This window comes from Silurus aristotelis, assembly GCF_946808225.1.
Source record: "Silurus aristotelis genome assembly, chromosome: 2".
NCBI lineage: Eukaryota > Metazoa > Chordata > Actinopteri > Siluriformes > Siluridae > Silurus > Silurus aristotelis.
In genome coordinates this window covers 3,558,203-3,579,912 of record NC_139575.1, presented here as the reverse complement: position 1 = coordinate 3,579,912, position 21,710 = coordinate 3,558,203, and the positions used below count along the sequence as shown (strand labels likewise).

Sequence of the window (21,710 nt, the reverse complement as noted above, 5' to 3'; positions counted from 1 at the left end):
GGATGCTTAATAAGGTCCTTCTGCTCAACTCAGATAAGACGGAAGTACTTTTACTAGGACCACATGCAGCTAGAAGCAAACTTTCCGATTCCATAGCATCTCTGGATGGTGTTTCTGTCTCAGTGTGTACAGCAGTCAAAGACCTTGGTGTGATTATTGACCCGAGTCTTTCCTTTGAGTCTCACGTGAATAATATCACCAGAATCGTCTTCTTTCACTGTTAAAATATTGCTAAAATTAGAAATATGATGTCAATACAGGGTGCAGAAAAACTAGTTTATGCTTTTGTTAACGCTTTACTGTCTGGGTGTTCGAGTAAGTGCATAAATAAGCTTCAGTTAGTACAGAATGCAGCAGCAAGAGTCCTCACTAGATCTAGATAAAATATGAGCACATCACCCCTGTTTTAATCATCTACACTGCTCTCAATCTACACTGCTCCCAATGAAATCTCGCATTGATTATATAATACTACTACTGACGTATAAAGCACTTAAAGGTCTCGTGCCGCAGTATCTGAGTGAACTTCTGTACCAGTATGATCCTCCACGCCTACTTAGATCAAAAGGTACAGGCTATTTGTTGGTACCTCAAATATTGAAGACTACAGCAGGGGGCAGATCTTTCTCTTATGAGGCCCCACAGTTATTGAACAACCTTCCAATCAGTGTTCGGGACACAGACACAGTCTTAGTGTTCAAGTCGAGGCTGAAAGTCTTTTATCAGTAGATTTTTCGTAGGTAAAGGCGCAGATCTGGAGGGATCATGGATACAGAGTTTTTGGTGAATTGGGATATTTGTATGCTGTCGTCCTCTCATTCTCACACGTTCACTCAGGTTTGTTGATGGTGGTGTGGTGGGTCATTTCTTATCCCAGACATCCCTAATGTCGGTGTTACCTTCTGGTTCTCCCTTTTAGTTATGCTGCCATAGCGAGTCTTGCCGGAGTCCAAACTGCACAGTGATACTAACTTTCATACAACAATAAGGACACATAATAATCCATATCCTTCTCTTCCTGTCACCCCTCTTCTTTCTTTCTCTCTTTCTTTCTTTCTTTCTTTCTCTCTCTCTCTCTTTCTCTCTATCTCTCTCTCTCTCTCTCTCTCTGTCGAGTTAAACATGCTCTTGAGGTTCCGGTGACCACTGTTCCTGCCCCTTTTCCCTCTGTGGATCTTCCCACTTCGTCCAGGCCTGCCTCTGGATAGTGTTCTCTTTTCGATTGAAGTCCACTCTGTGCAACTGGGGACGGTTTCCCATCAACGCTTTGGGTGGTTCCATGTAATTCCGGAGTAAGAACAAAAGCTTTGAGAATGGATTTGGATTGCAGTTAATGTCAACAGTCTGCTACACTGACTCAGGATTACAGTTGGCTTCTGATCACATTACGGCACCTCAACATCGTTTATCTGCAATAAATGGACATTTGGTGAAACCCAGATGAGGATGGGTTTCCTCTTGAGTCTGGTTCCTCTCAAGGTTTCTTCCTTATGCCATCTCGGGAAGTTTTTTACCACAGTCGCCACCGGCTTGTTTGTCAGGGACAAACTTACACTTATAAAGAACATCTTTATTTTTATCACCACATTATCTGTGTAAAGCTGCCTTGAGACAATGTTCATTGTTAAAAGCGCTAACAAATAAAAATTTATTGAATTGAAATAAAATGACACATTTTCCTTTGAATGTTGTAGAGAAGAAACCGACAAGAACAAGCCACAGTAGCAACATGTGACAAGAAGGACAGTTGATTGTCCAAAGTTACCCCAAGGTTGCAAACAGTGGCTAAAGGGGAAAGCAGAAATTTGCTCTGAGTTCCTCACCTGGGATGACCAGCAGTTCTGTTTTACTGGGGTTGAATTTTAGCTGATAAGCAGTCATCCATGATGATATGTCCGCCAAGCATGCCAAGATCCGAGCAGAATCTGTGGTATCTAAGGGAGGAAAAGAGAATGAGTTAAGTAGCAGTGAAAGAATACCCATGTGAGGATATGACTTCACAGCTAGAGTGGGTATAGTGGGAGAAAAGGAGAGGACCAAGTAGTGAGCCTTGTGGGACACCAGTGGATAGACTGCATGGGACAGATGTGGACTCTCTTCATGTTACCTGGTTTGAGCAACCTTCCAGGAAGGGAAGCAAACTATTCCCAAGCTGCTCTGTTGAAACCGAGGTGTTTGTGTAAATTCTCCATGTACAAAAAGAGCAAAATACAATAAATAAATATATAAATAAAAAGTTTATATTTATATAATGTTTTTTTTATGCTAAAATATTTTATTATGATGATACAAAGATCATATTTTTTTTTTTTTTTTTTAATATAGTGTTATTATTGAGGACTGTCTAGTGAAGAATTTAATTTCTGAGGTAAAACAAAACCTACTTTTAATGTAATTGCAGTTTTTCTCAGTCGCTTTGGAGCGTTTTTTAGATCAGAAATAAAATTCTCAAAACGACTTGTTCAACCTCGTCATTTAGTCATTTGTGCTCATCATAAGAACATTTCTTGTTGCTTTGATCAAATCGCAAACGTTTTTTACATCCATTTAATGGATTGTGTACGAGTGTCTGCTGTTTCCTACATTATCAGTTGTTTATGTTCATGTTGATCAAAATATATTATACTGGTTTCAGCTGAAGAGTTTTAACCCCCAAAAACATCTCAGCATCATTGAATTCAGTTCATTGAATGCAAATCATCATACTGACAACATGATTAAACATTTTGGTGATCTTGTTTCTCTGATGGGAAATCCATTGACACTTACTTTTGAGCGATGAACTGAGGATTTTGAGAAATGTTCAGGCTTTTGCAAGAAAACCAATGTGTTACATGGTATTTTAAGAGCAAATGGAGACTGATGTGGAATGAGATGTTCAAAAAGAGGCACATATCAATCTTATTCTCGGTTTGTCTTGTTAATGTAGAGTATATTTCTAACCAAAAAAATGAAGGTTTCTTCATTGAGGATGTAAATCTACTTAGTATTTCTGAAAATCTGTTTAATGACATGAATATTCATAAAAGCATTACAGGAATAAAACTGAATTGAAGTTGTATACAGTAAATAAATGTAACACTTTTTGTCTAATCCAGTGTGTGGTTTAAAAAAAAGAAAAAAATCCTCTCCAGTTTGTGCTTCTTTTTCCAGCTGACTATCAACAAAGCCAGAAGAAAGACTTGAGTGTTGGTTGTTTGTCCACCGCTACAGGTCTTTTCCAAGAAAATGACTTTGTCTCCGACATCAGCGCTTTGGGAATGACCTCCATTTCGAGCACTGTAGGGCACAATGAACGCTCAAATGAGACAGAAATCGAAGTAGTCATCTTCTGAGACCTCCGGTTGGCCGAGATATTAGAGCGAACCTCTACAAATTGAAAGGAAAAAGTGAGGGTGAGAAAAAAAAAACCATGATATTTGTTTTCAATTGTAGCTTTTTTTAAAAGCCTGAAGCTGAAGTGAAAATGGGAAGTAATTCTTCAGAGATATGAGACTAATTGTGTGATACGGCAAAAAAAGATCTTCACTGGTCTTGTTTGAACCCTTTATATATATTCACTATATCGTAAAACGTTTGCAGACACCTGGTCATAAGAATGTTATTTATTTTTTGAGCATCACATTCCACATTTAGACCCAATTTGCTCTTATAATTCGAGTCGAGAATGACTGACAGGAGCATGCAATTTTATTTCAAATTCAACTACTACATCTTCAATCGAAATTCCTACCCTTTGTCTTGCATGACGTGCTTTTCAAACAGTCCTGAATGTTCTTGCGTTTTGACCCAAACACTAATTAACTTAAAAAACTGACCTGTTTTGTGAGCGAAAGTATTCACCCCATTGAGTCCATTGTTAAAGGAAGCACCTTCAATTGCAATTTCACAGCTTCAGGTTTTCTGGGATGTGCCTCAATCTGGATCCTGATTTTTTATTTATTTTTTTGTGGAATCGGTCATGCTCTTTGGATTTGATGGAAACCTATAGGCGAGGTTCGGTAGAAGAAAAAAGAAAAAAAAAAGATACACATAATCAAAAGCATATTTATTATTGTGGGTGCTAATAATAAAAAGCCAGAAAATCTATTGAAATTGTCTTTATTTAAATCTAAAACATTTCATATTGATGACCAAAAGATTTAATTATATTTTTTATTTGTTTTAAAAAAATATTATTTCGAGGTTGATTTCTTATGATAATGATTACTGAGGTAAAATCCATTTTTAGTTTAATTTACAAAAAACAAATAAATAAGTATATTTTATCATATTTATTTCGATATACTCTGTAAGGTCAAATGTATTGGGACACCTGGATTTTTCGGCCGTATGTGCTTTGACTTTACTAAAACCCTTATGGTTGAAAAATTCTTCACAAGCACATTCTTCACATGCGATTTGAAGTAGTTGAAAAGCAGGTTTTGGGTTCATGATTATTGTAATAGAAATCAATCAGTGTTTAAGTCATTAATATCATTCTATTAATAGATCAGTGTGCTGAGAGTCACAGTCGAGTCTTTTCACATAAACTGAGTTGATTAATTAAAGAGTCTTGTGATAAAAATGATAAAAGGAAACAATATAGTTATAATAAATCAGTACTTTGAATACTTGAAGGCAAAACTTTGTTCTTTAACTGAAGTGAAAGTTTAAAGGGACAATTTTACTTTTACTGGAGTCACATTTTACCTACTGTATCTATACTTTTACTCAGTTACATGGTTTCTGTATTTTATCCACCACGGATAAAAACACTTTAATTAGGAATATGATTAAATCTATTTGGTGGAGTTCGTTAGTTTGCTCGCAGTGGCCTACTTATCGTCGCTCGGCTTTTTTTGCATTTTTAATATAAAAAAATCATTGTAAAGTACCTTGTTTTCGAGCCGATGTGAAACACTCATTATCGTACAGTCGGAGATCCACCAGGCTTTGAGCACAGATTAGTAATTATTTATTACCCGAAAAGCCTTGAATAAAATATTTATAACGCGTGGTTATTTTTTCTCTTTGTTACAGCTCGTGCGTATTTACACAGCAACATTAAAATAAATACATATTCCTGTTCATGCCCCGTTAAAATGAACGATGGTCAATAAAAATGTTCTGTATGAAGTACTTTAATTGAATGTAATTGAATATGGTCAATAACGGCTTCACGCTCTGGAGGTCGGACGAACCGCCCTGCTTCTGTTGTGCACAGCTCTTTTAAAGCACCAAATTGAGAGCTCAGAGTATCTAATCTCGGAGATATATTGACATTGAGCGATACAGTCGCCTCTGGCTCGCAGTCAAGACTCATTATTAGAGTAAATAAGCAAATAAATAAAAGCAAGGTCAAGGGTTACGCATGACAGAAATCTGGATGCAAGTGAAGAAATATGGCGCTCCTATTGAATAAGTAGGAATGTGTTGGTATATTGTTTATGTGTTGGTATATGGTTTATGGCAAAAAACGATGAGTTTATTATCTGGATTTCCTTTTTAATCTTGATTATTGACCTCCTTTTGCCCGCCGGCAATTGATTTCCACTGAAAACATTGAAAGCCATAATATAAGATAGAACTTATTTTTTCTTTTCTTTTTGTTTGTATAGCGCTTTTACCAATGAACATTGTCTCAAAGCAGCTTTACAGGGATAAACGTGTATAAAAGAGACCGATTGGTGATCAGTATGGGGCAGTGTTAATAACTGTTAATAACTTAACACATTACAGTATAAAATTGAGAGCAATTAAGAGCAAAACAGCACAATTTACACTACTGTACTGTATAAACTATACACACATATATTGCGAGATATACGTTAACGAGTTCTGGTTCATCGTAGTGCTGGTTCATTTGAATCATCGTAACTCGGGGACTATCTGTATAAGTTTAGTGCCTATAAGTTACTTATTACTGTAAGTTTGTCCCTAATGAGCGAGCCAGTGACAAGAAATAAAGATGGAATTAGGAAGAAACCTAGAGCGAAACCAGATTCCTCTCAAAAGGGAAACCATCCACATCCTCAACACACGAATGTCCATTTATTACAGTTTCATCATTGTGAAGGTGTGCAGTAATAAGCAATCAAATGCAAACTGCGGCCCTGAGCCACTGCAGAAGAGTGTTAAGATTAAATAGTCCAAATTCATCCTCAAAGTTTGTATCTCTGCCTCTAGAAGTCTTCAAACCACATCCAGTAGAGAGGTTGTAGTGTAGTGGTTAAGGCAATGGACCTTAGCGTAGAAGGTTGTGTGTTCAAATCCCACCCACACCAAGCTGCCACCTCTGGACTCCTCAGCAAGGCTCTTAACTCCATATCTTCTCAGTTGTGTAAACAAGATAAATTGTAAGTGCGTCTGCACAAATGTAAATCTGAAGCCTGACCTAATTCCATGGGTTCTTATCACTTTTTTATATTAAATATCTTTTTTTTTTAAACTATTTTCTCTTCCAAAGGAGTTTGGGATTGATCATTTTGATAGACTGTGTCCTAATAAACCTCCAGAGTGTACGCTTAAAGATTTTGGAGGTAAATGTAAATGCACATTTTCACAGGACTACATTACCCATGCGCCCCTGCACATCACATGACCTTACTAATTACTCTTGTTTCTTTTTGTTAGCACTTAATTAGCACTCTTCAGCTACTTCACTTCGGGTCTCAACCAGACACCCGATTTAGATTTCTTTACAGAACTTGATACATTTCTACCAAATTTCGACCAGAAGTGTATCAGCAATATGATATGACTTTATTCTGGAGTTTAGAAATTTTATTCCTTTATCTTTTTTTCTGCGAGTTCTTACACCTTTAATGAGGAAGGAAGGATGAAAGTAAAGAAAACTTTCCACTTGCACAATTATATTGTTGCCTCCTATTGGAACCGAGTCCTGATGCACACCTCTGGTTTCAATCAGACACGCTGTGGGTCCAGTTCTAGTAACGCAACAATACAAAACAAAATGATATTCGTATTTACATTTCCTGGTTCAGAGTAATTAATTTGTATTAATAATGACTCGGCCACAACCCTAGTAAAAGTGCTTTTACACCACCACCAGAGGCATTTTCTTGACACACATTAAAAGCATGTCACTTGTTTTTCCTTTTTAATAAGCGCTTCTTCTCCCTCCAGCTGCTCCCGAGGTGCCTGAAGGTCGTATTTATTTTTTGTCAGATAACCAGAAAAGCTTGTTGAGGTCTCTGTCTGAATTCTGAAAAAAGACAAAACACAATGAAAAAATCAGGTTTTTATTTCACTACCTTTGCTTCTGGGTCTTTTAGCAAAGATTGCACATGGTGTGTGAGCAGGCAGATCAGCAAACACAGCAGTAACAACAGTCAGTCTGCCAAAAAGATGTTGAGTTATTTTATGAGTTGCTCAGTAGCTCCTGGTTCCACAATGTCAACTGAATGTACAAGACTGTAGAAAGGACATTACTCATAATCTCACACTCTGGCATTTTGTATTGTTTTTAAGATTTATAATTACACCCTGGAAATCACTTAAATGAGGAAGGTTCCCCTCTTTGAGTCTGGTTCCTCTAAAGGTTTCCCTTTCAGGAAATCGAGCTGCGTCAACAACGCTTTGGGAACGCTTCCGCATGACCATGCCCTGTATCACGTGTGGAATCTGTCCGACGACGGGGTGACGTCACAACCAGGAAGTTATAAGAACACACGCGGTGGAGATGGCTGGTTACGAGAGTAAAGGAAGCGCTCGGATGGATAGCAAGCAATCCGTCTGGCTGTGTCGCTTGCTTGGGAGTGAAGCATGCTCAGTCAGCTTTCAAGGGAGCTGGCTGCTCACATGCAAATGCCCATGCGGATGCTTCGCTCTCGTAGGGCGCTCGTTGAGGAGGGCGCCCGTGCTCCTCATGGTTCTGGCCCCGCTTCCGCCAAGGCGAAGAGGCGACTGAGGTCATGGGGCTCGCAGTCCCAGTGCAGTTTGATCGTTCTCTCTAGGTTCAGAAGCACGCCACCTCTCTTCCTTCAAGGAGGGGGAGGGTATGGATGCCAGCAATCCTGTAAAGGATACGTCCTCACAGCCAGTTTAGCTTGAGTAGCTGTTGAAGGTAGCGACACCTGGCCAGCCAATATGCAGAAACAACGCCCTCTAAGCAAACTGGACAAATGTTTCCTGCAACCGACATCGCTGCCTCTACGCCAGGGTCTGCCTTTTTTCCCATACCTGCACACTGAGGTGTGCATATATATATATATAATCAGTGTTGGTTGTAACGTGTTACAAGTAACGTGCTTTACGTAATAATATTACTTTTCTGGAGTAACGAGTAAAGTAGCGCTTTACTTTATAAATTTACACATTCATTTATTTTGCCGACTTGGAATATGTTTCCACCACTGCAGCTCTATGGACTGCTCAGAATAAAAGTTCTCCGTGGGAGACACACGTACGATGCCATCACAGCGGAGAGAGAGAGCAAATTCACAGCTCATTTGCTCTTTGTGGGAAGACAAACTGCCACGGTCACTGATAAAAGCGTTCAAAATGTTTCAAGCTGATGATGAAGGAGAGAATGATGTAGACGAGGACGAGGTCATATTTACGAAATTGCATGAAGTTTTTACGAGATGACAGCAAAAGGTATTTTCTCCCTCCACATCACCGGTGTGCAGCCCACACCCTCAACCTTATATACACGAACGATAGTTACATTACTGATGACAGAAGTGCGACTGGAAAGTGTTCAGCCTTGTGGTCAAAAGTTAGTCTATCATCCTCTTTTTCTCTAAGAAGTTATTAAACATTTTAAATGTTTAAGACATGTTTTTTGCTGTAATATAACTTATTTATTAATGGCAATTATCTATATTACACCTGTTACACCTGTAAGGCGTGAAAGAGATACAAGTAACGCAAAAGTAACGTAAAAGTAATATAACGCATTACTTTCCATAAAAAGTAAATAAGTAATGTAATTAGTTACTTTTTTAGGGAGTAACTCAATATTGTAATGCATTACTTTTAAAAGTAACTTTGCCCAACACTGAACATTGGTCAGTCTGGCGTTATTGGACACTCTAGATTACATGACATTACATAGATTTTTCAACATTTAAATAGAAATTAAAGAAATAGTTAATTTTAAAATCATATTTGTAATCGTGTATTTTTATACTGCTATTATTATCCTTAGAGCTGTTAGTGTATGTAATTGTAAATGTTGTATTTTTGTGTGGGATAATTTACTGTGTTTTTTATTTTTAGGTTGCCTTTTTTAAATCTGGCAAGAGGCAACAGATGAAAATTAGCCATTTGGGCTAACTCAGGCGTATTTACTGTATCTTACAGTTGATCAATTAGCACTGCTAACATTTGCATCAGATGATAGAATGGTTGTGAAGAATATGTGTGAGCATGACAAATAGACTAGACACATTCCTTTTTGTGTGTTTTAAACAGCAACCAAAAGCATGAAATCATATCAACTGTAACATTTATTCAACACAGAAACTACTCTCGTACACTGGGTTTGGTATGTGCATGGATATTTATAGCATTCGGCAGATGTCTTTATGCAAAGGAACATGCAATGATCTCATTTATACAGAGCCTTGCTTAAGGGCCCAGGAATGGTGCTGGGATTTAAACTTACAATCTTCTGAGGCAAAGCCTAACATCAAAACCACTACAAAGGTATCACTTCCTCAGATCATTTGCAGTTCCTGTCCCGTATCTCCTCTTGGATGAATGAAGGAGGTTGAAGAGACTAAGTGACTGAGACGGGAGTCCTTGATGATGTTGTTTGGGTTACTGTGATGATGGTGTTCTGTTGGACTTTGGATCCCAAGGATTTCAAATCCCAGCCACATCAAGCTGCCACTCCTGAGCAAAGCCACTCTGGATAAGGACTTCTGCCAAATACCATGAATGTAAATGTAAACTTTTACTTCTTGTTTCAAAAGAAACAAAAGAAGAGAAAGGCGGTTTATACTGTATTTGTCACATGTGCATTACAGCACAGTGAAATCCTTTCTTTGCATATCGTAGCGTTGTTAGTAAACTGTGGTCAGAGTGCAGGGTCACCATTATACAGCCCCCTTGGATCACAGTGTGTTTAGGGCCTTGCTCAGATACCCCATGAGTGGCAACTTGACAATACCAGGGCTTGAACCCCTGACCTTTCAAATGGTAACGCTCTGGCATGTGTGCTTGCTGAAGGAGGGAAGCGTGGCATCATATGAGAATCAAATCAAGCCACTTCATGGGGACTTTAAATAATAAACATGCCTTGTTTTCTGTGGAAGCCGAATGCAGGTTGGTTTAATTACTCGGCTTTGTGATCTGTATGCATGTAGAGGAGCATTTCACACTCGTACGCTTACACTTTGCCTCGCAGTGACCTCGTTGCTCTGCAGAGATGGATTTAATCGGAAGAAAGAAGAAAGAAAAAGATGGATTAGTTCTCGGCTTCCGCTCTACAACCCGGGTCCAGGGGCGTTTGTGTAAGAGCGCAGGTCTGACACGGCTTCCTCTGTCTGGTCAGATCAAAGGCCGTCTCGCTTGTGACGTCGTTTGACTTCGGAAAAAGAAAAAGGTGTCTGGGAGGGTCTCTCCGCTCTGAAATATTGATCATGTCGACTGCAGAGCGCTTCCTCATTCTCTAAAACTATTATCCTGCTCAGAAAGAAGCAGCTCGATGGCACCAGAATCTGTCTCACCTTTAGCACATCTTTTTATTCAAAAAATGTATGGTGGATTGATCTGCATGATTTAACCTGAAAATAAAAACACTAATTCTTCTTTGAGGATAATAAACCACTCCTCACATGAAGTTTTGATATTTAAATAGAATTAGATCTATGATCAATGGACTAAAGAACAATTCCAATTCGAAATACATTAAATATGCGACATATCGACCCATTCGTGATGTTTCCGGTGCTCGTTTTGTTCGGTATCATTCCTGATGCCATTGCTAGTTGCAGTGTGCAATGTGGGATTCTAGATTTGGCTTCTCAAAGCTTTGTTGTAAGCAGCGAACACTGCTGAACAATGAAACCTGTCTTACAGGGAGCTGCTGAATGGCAGGCAGTGTGGTATTTACAGTATTGTTGTTTTTTTTTTTATTGGAACAAAAAAAACTCAAGCTGCTTCAACATACAAGCTCAGCGGGATAATGTCTTTTGCATGGCTGGAGCACTAGGTCTCACTATCTGCCGTTTAGCAGCTGACTGTTAAGGTGTATAACATATTGTGACTCCGCCTATTGTTTACAGTAGTCTGACTGGGGTCAAAGATGACACAGAGCCCTTGGAGCACAAAGAGTTAAGGGCCTTGCTAAGGGGGTCCTAGAGTGACAAATGGATGACAGGAATTAAACCTCGACCTTCCGATCAGTAACCCAGAGCCCTTAACCTATAAGCGACCACTTATCGATGCTATTGGCAACATGTCCAGTTTGCATTAGAGGCGATTCCTACGTTTTAGTTGCAAATTTCAAAGGATCCAGCATTTTTAATAAAAGCCATGATGCTGATTTCTCGTGATCACGACTTTATTTATTCATGATCTCAACATAACAAAAATAGTTTTCTTTTGAGCTCGACCTTATTTTCTTGTGATCTTGACATTAAAGTTGTTTTTGTGTTCTTTCCACATAAAACTAGTTTTCTTGTGATTTCAACATAAAAATTGTTTTCTCATGATCTCAACATATTTTTAACAGAAGTTGTTTTTTTTGCAATTTTTTTTCACAATTGCAAGTTTTCCTTATAATAATGGGACGCATTTCATAATAAGATGTTTTTCAGCTATACCGAGATTTTTTTCCCATAATAACTCAATATTGAGATTTTTTTCGTAGTGATAAAATGTTCTGCCATTGTAATGAGAACATTTAACATCAAAAGATCAAGAGTTTAAATCATATTATCACTACCAAGTTCCCATGCCTGGCCCCTGAGCAAGGCCCTTAACCATTAGCTGCTTAGTTGTAAGTCACTCTGGATAAAGGTATCTGACAAAAGCTATTATTATAAATGTAGATGTGTTTCCTGTAACAATAAGGTACTGTGATGTTTCCAGGTTCTAATGTAATGTTGTATTATAATAATAACGCGGTATAGATGTTATCTAATAATAATGAGATGTTCAAGGACATTCACTTGATGGCTGTCTGCTGTTAAGTCTTTGCAAAGTGGCCATCAAGGACCTTTTAGAAGCTTTCAACATATTTAATAACAAGACTCTGGGAATTAGTGTTACAGCATGGTAATGTTTGCTTCCTACACCTACTTCCATGTAGATTCTCCACCGGTGTCCCACAAGGCTTAGTCCTGGGTTCTCCCCTGTTTTCTTTGCTCTTGCCCTCTTGGGTTTTTAAATCACTGCTATGCTGATCAACTCCTCCTCCACTTTCCTCCATCAGCCACTCATGTCTCTACACATATCTCAGCAGGTCTGGGAAGCATTTCATCATGCATGACAGCTCATTAGCTGAAACTAAATCCAAGCAAAAATGAGCTGCTGTGCACCTGAGTGGAAGCGTCTACATGGTAGAATGTCTGTCTGTAACTTCGAGCAACCATGGCGTAATCATAGACAATAAGCAGTCCTTCGCACTTTACACTGCTACATCTAAAATCTGCATGGCATTGGCAATTTCTTGTCTATCCCAGCCATTAGGGCTGCACAAGCCAGTGCAATCTTAGCGTCTGTCCCAAGCCCGGATAAATGGGGAGGGTTGCGTTAGGAAGGACATCCAGCGTAAAACATGTGCCAAATCAAATATGCGGATCATGAATTAGAATTTCATACCAGATCGGTTGAGGCTCGGGTTACCAACGACCGCAACAGGTATTCTTAGCCAAAACTGTACCGGAAATTGGGCTACTGTTGGAAGAACAGTAGAAGACAGTAGAAGAAGGAGAAGCAGAGGATGAAGATGTGTCCAGAGACAGCAGGGAAGGGAAAAGTGTAGGAGAGTGGAGGTTCAGATGGGTACTTTAAATGTTGGTACTATGACTGGTAAAGGGAGAGGAGAAAGGTAGATATCTCATGTGTTCAGGAGACCAAGTGGAAAGGAAGATTAAGAGATGTGGTGGTGGAATGCGGAAGTGCAGGAGAGCATAAGGAGAAAGAGGTTGGAGAAACAGAATTGGGATCGACAGAGTGATGAGAAAAGTAGTAACTACAGGGGAATTAAGTTGATCAGTCACACCATGAAGTTATGGGAAAGAGTAGTGGAAGCCAGGCTGAGAGAAAAAATTTTGAAGATTTTAAGAAAGCGTACTACAGGGTGGAGAGAGAGGAGTTGTGGTATTGTATGAGGAAGTCAGGTGTGTCAGAGAAGTTTGTAAAGGGGGTGCAGGACATGTTTAAGGACTTTGTGACAGCAGTGAAGTGTGCAGTAGAAACAACAGACTGATTTAAGGTGGAGGTTGAATTGTATCAAAGATCGGCTCTAAACCCTTTCCTGTTTGCAGTGGTGATATACAGGTTGAAGGACGAGGTCTGACAGGAGTCTCCCTGGACTATGATGTTTGTGGATGATATTTGTAGGGATTTGTAGTGCGAGTAGGGAGCAGGTTGAGAAGAACCCCAGTTTCCGAGCAAGCTGGGATTTGCAAGGAAAAAAATTTCTCTGTGCTGTAATGTATAAAAAAAAGGCTATTCTATTCTATTCTATTCTATTCTATTCTATTCTATTCTATTCTATTCTATTCTATTCTATTCTATTTTGTAATAACAACAATAGGCCATTTCCTATAGCCCAATAGCCCATATTTCACCAATCATGTAGTGCAAGGACATGCATCAAGGCTCTTCTCTGTTCTGTTCCCAAGGTGGTGGAACTTCCCCTGGAGTCACTGGCTACTTTTAAATATGGGTGTTTATAGACTAATGGTAGTCTTACCCCATGACTAAGCATGACTAACATGCAGTGGTGGACAGTAATGAAGTAAATGTAATTCATTACCGTACTTAAGTAGCTTTTTCACGTATCTGTACTTCACTAAAGTATTTTTATTTGGGGAGACTTTTACTGTAACTTCACTACATTTCAAAGTCAAATATATTACTTTTTACTCACCTACATTTAGTGAAATCAGTCGTTCTTTTTTCTTAATGAGGAAATAATGACAGGGCGATTGACAGTCATGTTTAGCTTCTTCCATTTTCTAATGATTGCTCCAACAGTGGACCTTTTTTCACCAAGCTGCTTGGCAATTTCCCCGTAGCCCTTTCCAGCCTTGTGTAGGTGTACAATTTTGTCCCTAGTGTCTTTGGACAGCTCTTTGGTCTTGGCCATGTTAGTAGTTGGATTCTTACTGATTGTATGGGGTGGACAGGTGTCTTTATGCAGCTAACGACCTCAAACAGGTGCATCTAATTTAGGATAATAAATGTAGTGGAGGTGGACATTTTAAAGGCAGACTAACAGGTCTTTGAGGGTCAGAATTCTAGCTGATAGACAGGTGTTCAAAAACTTATTTGCAGCTGTATCATACATATAAATAGTTTAAAATTCATATATTGTGATTTCTGGATTTTTTTTTTTAGATTATGTCTCTTACAGTGGACATGCACCTACGATGACAATTTCAGACCCCTCCATGATTTCTAAGTGGGAGAACTTGCAAAATAGCAGGGTCTTTAAATACTTATTTTCATCACGGTATATATAAATTATTTGATCTATGGTTAAAGTTGGTGTATGTAGACATGCTGTGGATCTGCTTAATTGAAATGTAACATCTGATTTTATTTCTGATCGAACAAACCAAATGAACTACACAAATAAAAAAAGATTTATTCATTTTGATGAATGAGATTCAAAGAACCAAGTCACTAAAATGATCTAATCTTCCCTTCACTAGAATACATTTAAAAAAGTTTAGAAAAAATACCATGGACAACAAGGTTCAGTTTGTAGTTTCCTGTCAAAGCCACAGTACATGATAGCATGCATTGTGCATGGGTAGTGCCTGCTGAGCTCCGTCTACACAATATGTGCATTATGTAATGATGTGATAGAGCTATGCAGTGTGTTTAATGAATGAACACTAAGCATGCAATATTCACCAGTAGAGTTCGTACTGTATGAATAGATGTACGTAGTGCATGGTGAAGAGTTGCACTGGTTTGTTATAATGTGAAATGGGCTGGTGGACTGAAAGGCTGCTTTAGAAGTGTCTGTAATAAAGTAATGTTTCAATTGCATGATCTGTTTCTGTGTGTGTGGATTGTAGTATAGTCGGTAAAGATACAAAATCATTAGACTTTCGATCGGAAACGTCACTCTGGAAAAAAGACAGCGATTTGCATTTGCACCCTTATCCAGAACAACTTGCAATTATCTCATACAACAACGGAGCAGTTGTGGTATAAGGGCCTTGTTCAAGAGCCTCAAGAGCCCAGCAGCAGCAACTTAGTGATGTTGGGATTCAAACTCACAACATTCTGAGACGAAGTCCAACATCTTAACCAATGAGCTACCACCTCCACATTGTGGTAGAAGGTGTTCCTTTATCTGCCACTGCTTCCACCATTACATTAAATTACTATTATTGGCAGGCGCTCTTATCCAGAGAAACTTACAGTTATTGTAATTATGAAACCAGGCTAATTATGAAGGGCTAAGGGCCCCACTCAAGGGAACATTTTTTTTTTTCCTTATTTGTATTTATATATTGTGTTGGAACCCAGCCATTATGGATGCACAAGCCAGTGCACTCTTAGTGCCGGTCCCAAGCCCGGGTAAATGGGGAGGGTTGCGTTAGGAAGGGCATCCAGCGTAAAACATGTGCGAAATCAAATATGCGGATCACAAATGAGAATTTCATACCGGATCGGTCGAGGCCCGGGTTAACAACGACCGCTACAGGTATCGTTAGCCGACAGGGTACGGGTGGAAATTGGGCTACTGTTGGCCGAAGGAGGAGAAGGAGAGGAGGAAGACGTCTACAGAGACGGCAGGGAAAGGAGCAGTGCAGGAGAGTGAAGGTTCGGGTTGGTACTTTAAATGTTGGTACTATGACTGGTAAAGGGAGAGAGATAGCTGATATGATGGAGAGGAGAAAGGTAGATATGCTGTGTGTTCAGGAGACCAAGTGGAAAGGGAGTAAGGCCAGGAGCATTGGAGGTGGGTTTAAACTGTTTTATCATGGTGTGGATGGAAAGAGAAATGGTGTAGGGGTGATTCTGAAGGAAGAGTACAGTAAGAGTGTAGTGGAGGTGAAGAGAGTTTCTGATAGGGTGATGATCGTGAAGGTGGAGGTTGAAGGGATGATGATGAATGTCATCAGTGCCTATGCTCCACAAGTTGGCTGTGAGATGGAGGAGAAGGAACAATTCTGGAGTGAATTAGATGAAGTGGTAGATGGTGTACCTAGGAAAGAACGATTGGTGATTGGGGCAGACTTTAATGGGCATGTAGGTGAAGGGAACAGAGGTGATGAGGAGGTGATGGGTAGGTATGGTTTTAAGGAGAGGAATGTGGAAGGGCAGATGGTGGTTGATTTTGCTAAAAGGATGGAAATGGCAGTGGTGAACACTTATTTTAAGAAGAAGGAGGATCATAGGGTGACATATAAGAGTGGAGGAAGGTGCACACAGGTGGACTATGTGCTATGCAGGAGATGCAACCTGAAGGAGATTGGAGACTGTAAGGTGTTGGCAGGGGACAGTGTAGCTAGACAGCATCGGATGGTGGTCTGTAGGATGGTTTTGGAGGAGAAAAAGAAGAGGAGGAGAGTGAGGACTGAAAGAAGAATAAGATGGTGGAAACTGAAGAAGGAAGAGTGTAGTGTGAGGTTCAGGGAAGAGGTCAGACAGAGGCTCAGTGGTGTTAAGGAGGTGTTGGATGATTGGGCAACTACTGCAGGAGTGTTGAGGGAGGCAGCTAGAAAAGTACTTGGTGTGACATCTGGAAATAGAAAGCAAGACAAGGAGACATGGTGGTGGAATGAGGAAGTGCAGGAGAGCATAAGGAGAAAGAGGTTGGCAAAACAGAAGTGGGATAGACAGAGTGATGAGAAAAGTAGGCAGGAGTACAAGGAGATGCGGCAGCAGGTTAAGAGGGATGTGGCGAAGGCCAAGGAAATGCATATGAGGAGCTGTATGAGAGGTTGGACACTAAGGAAGGCGAAAAGGATTTATACCGATTGGCCAGGCAGAGGGACCGATCTGGGAAGGATGTGCTGCAAGTTAGAGCAGTAAAGGATGGAGAGGGAAATGTGTTGACTAGTGAGGAGAGTGTGTTGAGAAGGTGGAGGGAGTATTTTGAGCAGCTGATGAATGAGGAAAATCAGAGAGAGAGAAGGTTGGATGATGTGGAGTTGTTGAAGCAGGATGTAGATAGGATTAGAAAAGGAGGAAGTGAGAGCAGCGATTAAGAGGATGAAGAGTGGAAAGTCGGTTGGACCAGATGACATACCGGTAGAAGCATGGAGATGTTTAGGAGAGATGGCAGTGGAGTTTTTGACCAGATTGTTTAACAGGATTTTGGAAGGTGAGAAGATGCCTGAGGAATGGAGAAGAAGTGTGCTGGTACCGATCTTTAAGCATAAAGGAGATGTGCAGACCTGCAGTAACTACAGGGGAATATTAAGTTGATCAGTCACACCATGAAGTTATGGGAAAGAGTAGTGGAAGCCAGGCTGAGAGAAGAGGTGACCATCTGTGAGCAACAGTATGGTTTCATGCCGAGGAAGAGCACCACAGACGCATTATTTGCTTTGAGAATGTTGATGGAGAAGTATAGAGAAGGACAGAAGGAATTGCATTGTGTATTTGTGGATTTAGAGAAGGCGTACGACAGGGTGCCAAGAGAGGAGTTGTGGTATTGTATGAGGAAGTCAGGTGTATCAGAGAAGTATGTGAGGGTGGTGCAGGACATGTATGAGGACAGTGTGACGGCAGTGAAGTGTGCAGTAGGTACGACAGACTGGTTCAGGGTGAAGGTTGAACTGCATCAAGGATCGGCCCTGAGCCCTTTCCTGTTTGCAGTGGTGATGGACAGGTTGACAGACGAGGTCAGACAGGAGTCTCCCTGGACTATGATGTTTGCGGATGATATTGTGATTTGTTGTGAGAGTAGGAAACAGGTTGAGAAGAGCCTGGAGAGGTGGAGATATGCGCTGGAGAGAAGGGGAATGAAAGTCAGTAGGAGTAAGACAGAGTACATGTGTGCGAATGAGAGGGAGGGCATTGGAGTGGTGCGGTTGCAGAAAGAAGAGCTGGAGAAGGTGGAGGAATTCAGGTACCTAGGTTCAACAGTGCAAAGTAATGGAGAGTGTGTTAGAGAAGTGAAGAAAAGAGTGCAGGCAGGGTGGAGTGGGTGGAGAAGAGTGACAGGAGGGATTTTTGATAGTAGGGTATCTGCACGAATGAAAGGGAAAGTTTATAGGACTGTGGTGAGACCTGCGATGTTGTATGGATAAGAGACAGTGGCATTGAGTAAAAGACAGGAGGTGGAGCTGGAGGTAGCAGAGCTGAAGATGTTTTCGTTGGGAGTGACGAGGATGGATAAGATTAGAAATTAGTTTATTAGAGGTAGTTGGTGTAAAAGAGGCAGATGTAGAGGACAGGGTGCTATGGAGACGGATGATCCGCTGTGGCGACCCCTAATGGGAGCAGCCGAAAGAAGAAAAAGAAGAAGAAGTTGTGTATATACTGTATACTATAGTATTTGTCTATTCTTTTTTTATATTTGCATTTATTTTTTATTCTTTCTTTGCTGCTGTAACAAATAAATTTCCCCACTGTGGGACGAATAAAGGTATATCTTATCTTATCTTATCTTATCTTATCTTATCTTATCTTATCTTATCTTATCTTATCTTATCTTATCTTATCAGGCGCAACTTGGCAGGAGCACGGTTTGAACCCCATCTAGTCCCATTTTGATCAAGTCCAACTTCTAAACCCCTGAGCTACTGATTCCAAGACACCAATATATATGAGAGAGGTGACATCCTCAGAAAGTGTTATTGCCCTGCATTTCTACAGATTCTGTAGACACACCAGGTGGTTCCTGTGTACGTCTGACAGCTTGTTATAGAGCATGTCCAGCTGAAGTTTCTGTTTTCTTCTTGAATAACTTTTTATCCTAGGTGCTGTGGTAGTCATGGTTCATAACATTTCCCTTCCAGGGACAACCAGGCTTGAGATCTGGAGAATTCTAAGGAGCAGGAGCAGAAGAAGGAGCTGGAGCTTCACCACCTTTTCAGAAGTTTTCATTCAGTCCAATCCAGTTCTAATTGCAGAGCGCTTTTAACAGTAAACATTGTCCTAAAGCGGCTTTAGAGAGATAATTAGCTTATAAAATTAGAATTTAAATGTTAGTGCCTACAAGTTTATCCCTAATGAGCATGTGGTGACAAAGGCAAGGAAAAACTACCTAAGATGTCCTGAGGAAGAAACTTCGAGAGGAATCAAACATAAAAGGGAACCCATCTTCATCTGGGTGGCACTGAAAGTTTTTTACAGTTCTGTCACATTTACAGCATTTGCGAGAAGCCCTTATCCAGAGCAGTTGAAGGTTAAGAGCCTTACTCAAGGGCCCAGCAATGGCAGCTGGATTTTGGTGTGATTGAAACTTGGAACCTTCTGAACCAGAAGCCAATGCCTTAATCACAGATCTACCACCTTCCCATCTAATCATTGATAGGTGTTTACATACAGATCTGTTTATAATACTGTAGTCCTGAGCCTCTGTAGCAGATTGTGCTAATTACAGTTCTTCAGTTGCTCCTTCATGGATCTTTAGGCTGTTCATGTGGAACCATCCTCAGCTGCAAAGAGTGGTTGGGATGAATCAGCAGGATCAGAAAGAGAGAGAGAAAAGAAAAGAAGGAGAGTAAATGGGAGACAATGAGAATAACGAAGAATTAATAAGTATCATTATTGTTACATAAAATCTAAAGACAATTAACAGTGTGATCAGGGCGTAAGGGACGCCAACTAAAGGTGAAATAACTGAAAGTAGGAGACAGAAGCTCTTTGTGGAGATCCAGACTGTGCACCATGTAGTTAACTGCTGAACCTCCTCCCTGTAAGCTGATTTGTTGCTAATAGAGAAAAAGCTTACTTACGCTTTGCCTATATTAAGGTAATGTGGCGATGCTGTCTCATAGCACCGGGTATATAATTCTCATAATCACCAGATGCTGAGCTTTTTTCTTCTTTTATGCTTTCTTTCCTACTGCTACTTTTATAATAATGGTACACTGACAAATCCATTTGTTCTTCAAAAGAACACAACACAACAATGATAAAAGTATTGGTACACTTAAGATTTTATGTGGTTTTTGACCAAACTGTTACCACAAAGTTTAAGACACAATTGTTTAGGACGTCTTTGGGTGCAGCAGATTGAAATTTTCCAATTATTTGAACTAGGAGTATCTCAAAAGTATGACAGCGTCTCGGTGCACAAAACCAACTCCATGAAGATATGCTTTCTATTGTTTGGAGTGGAAGATCTCCTGCTATGGAACTACTGTACAACCCTATTGAACATGAATGAACATGAGTGCTGACTGAACCCAAGGCCTCCTCACCTTCTCACCTACTGTACATCAGTACCTGGCTTTACTAACACCCATGTGTCTTAATGAGCACAAATCTCCATAATATCTAGTGGAACATCTTCCCAGATGAGTGGAGGTTATTATAAGAGCAAATGTGGAAGAGGATGTTCAAAAAGAAAATATAGATTGCCTTCAATTTTAGGGTACTTAATATAAATATTCAATTTTCATTCTTTTTATGTTAATAAAAAATGAGGTAAAATGTCTTTTCAATTTATACAATTTTTGAGGTAAAAAGGTCAAACATAGGCAGAAGTTTAATCCTGATTAGTTTCTCCATATTGTCACCATTACCAAATAAAATCTTTACATCAAATCATCCATTGACCCGTAGGCCTTCAGTGGTTTCCTCAATTAATCCACCTTTTAATACCATGTCTTAATACATGTCTTTCTATAGACCCACAGTTCATCACATCTCAAAGACATCTTGTATGTTTTTGTGAAGCAAAGAAAGCGCAAAAGTATAAACGCTTAATAAAAAAGCTTGATAATTTTTTTTTAACTGTTTTGGCTGATTTTACCTCACGATCTCAAGCTTTTCATGTAAGTGTATCTGCGACCAAATCATTTAATCTCCTCTGTCAGTCAGTGACTAGTGCGCTCTCTGACCGTCCAATCAAAGGTCATAAAAATGCAGTTGTTATCGGATGCCCTCTAGAGGGCTTTCGAGTAACCAAATTGCAATCTGATTGGTTAAAGCAACAGCTACACGGAGTCCTCACAATGCTGTTTTAACGCCAGTGTGACAGCTGAAATCTGATTGAATAGAAACTCAAACGTAAAATTACATTTTGGTAATTTGCAGCAGAAATGCTACGAAATGGAGAGAATTAATTATTGGGAATTATTTAATACATATTTCTAGACACATTATTTTTTTTAAAATGCAAGTCAGTGATTCTGATCGAGTTCAGGCCAGCAGAGAACGCCTTGCCCTTCTTTCTTTTGCGGTCGGTAATAAATCCACCACAGATTCTAAAGCTAACAATGAGAAGCTCATTATGAAAATGAGAGAAGGGGGCTTTAAGGATAACTGACACAAATGTGTAGCTATGTGCCACGGATAACGCAAGAGCAGATTAAACATCATAATTACGCATCAGCCACGAAACGTAAAGCTCGGCCGTATCATTAATCAAACATATTACACAG

The 21,710-nt window shown here is 39.8% G+C and overlaps 1 protein-coding gene and 1 long non-coding RNA gene across 2 annotated transcripts in view; one reads left to right on the top strand and one right to left on the bottom strand.

Annotated features, from left to right (window-relative positions):
• Positions 1 to 21,710, bottom strand: part of LOC310739254 — a 430,707-nt gene that overhangs the window by 26,588 nt on the left and 382,409 nt on the right. The gene's annotated exons all lie outside the window — the stretch shown is intronic.
• Positions 12,907 to 21,710, top strand: part of LOC310737268 (craniofacial development protein 2-like) — a gene marked incomplete at its 3' end in the record, with an annotated part of 390,247 nt that continues 381,443 nt past the window's right edge. Inside the window, exon 1 of the mRNA XM_083561509.1 lies at positions 12,907 to 13,006. The remainder of the gene's footprint in view (positions 13,007 to 21,710) is intronic.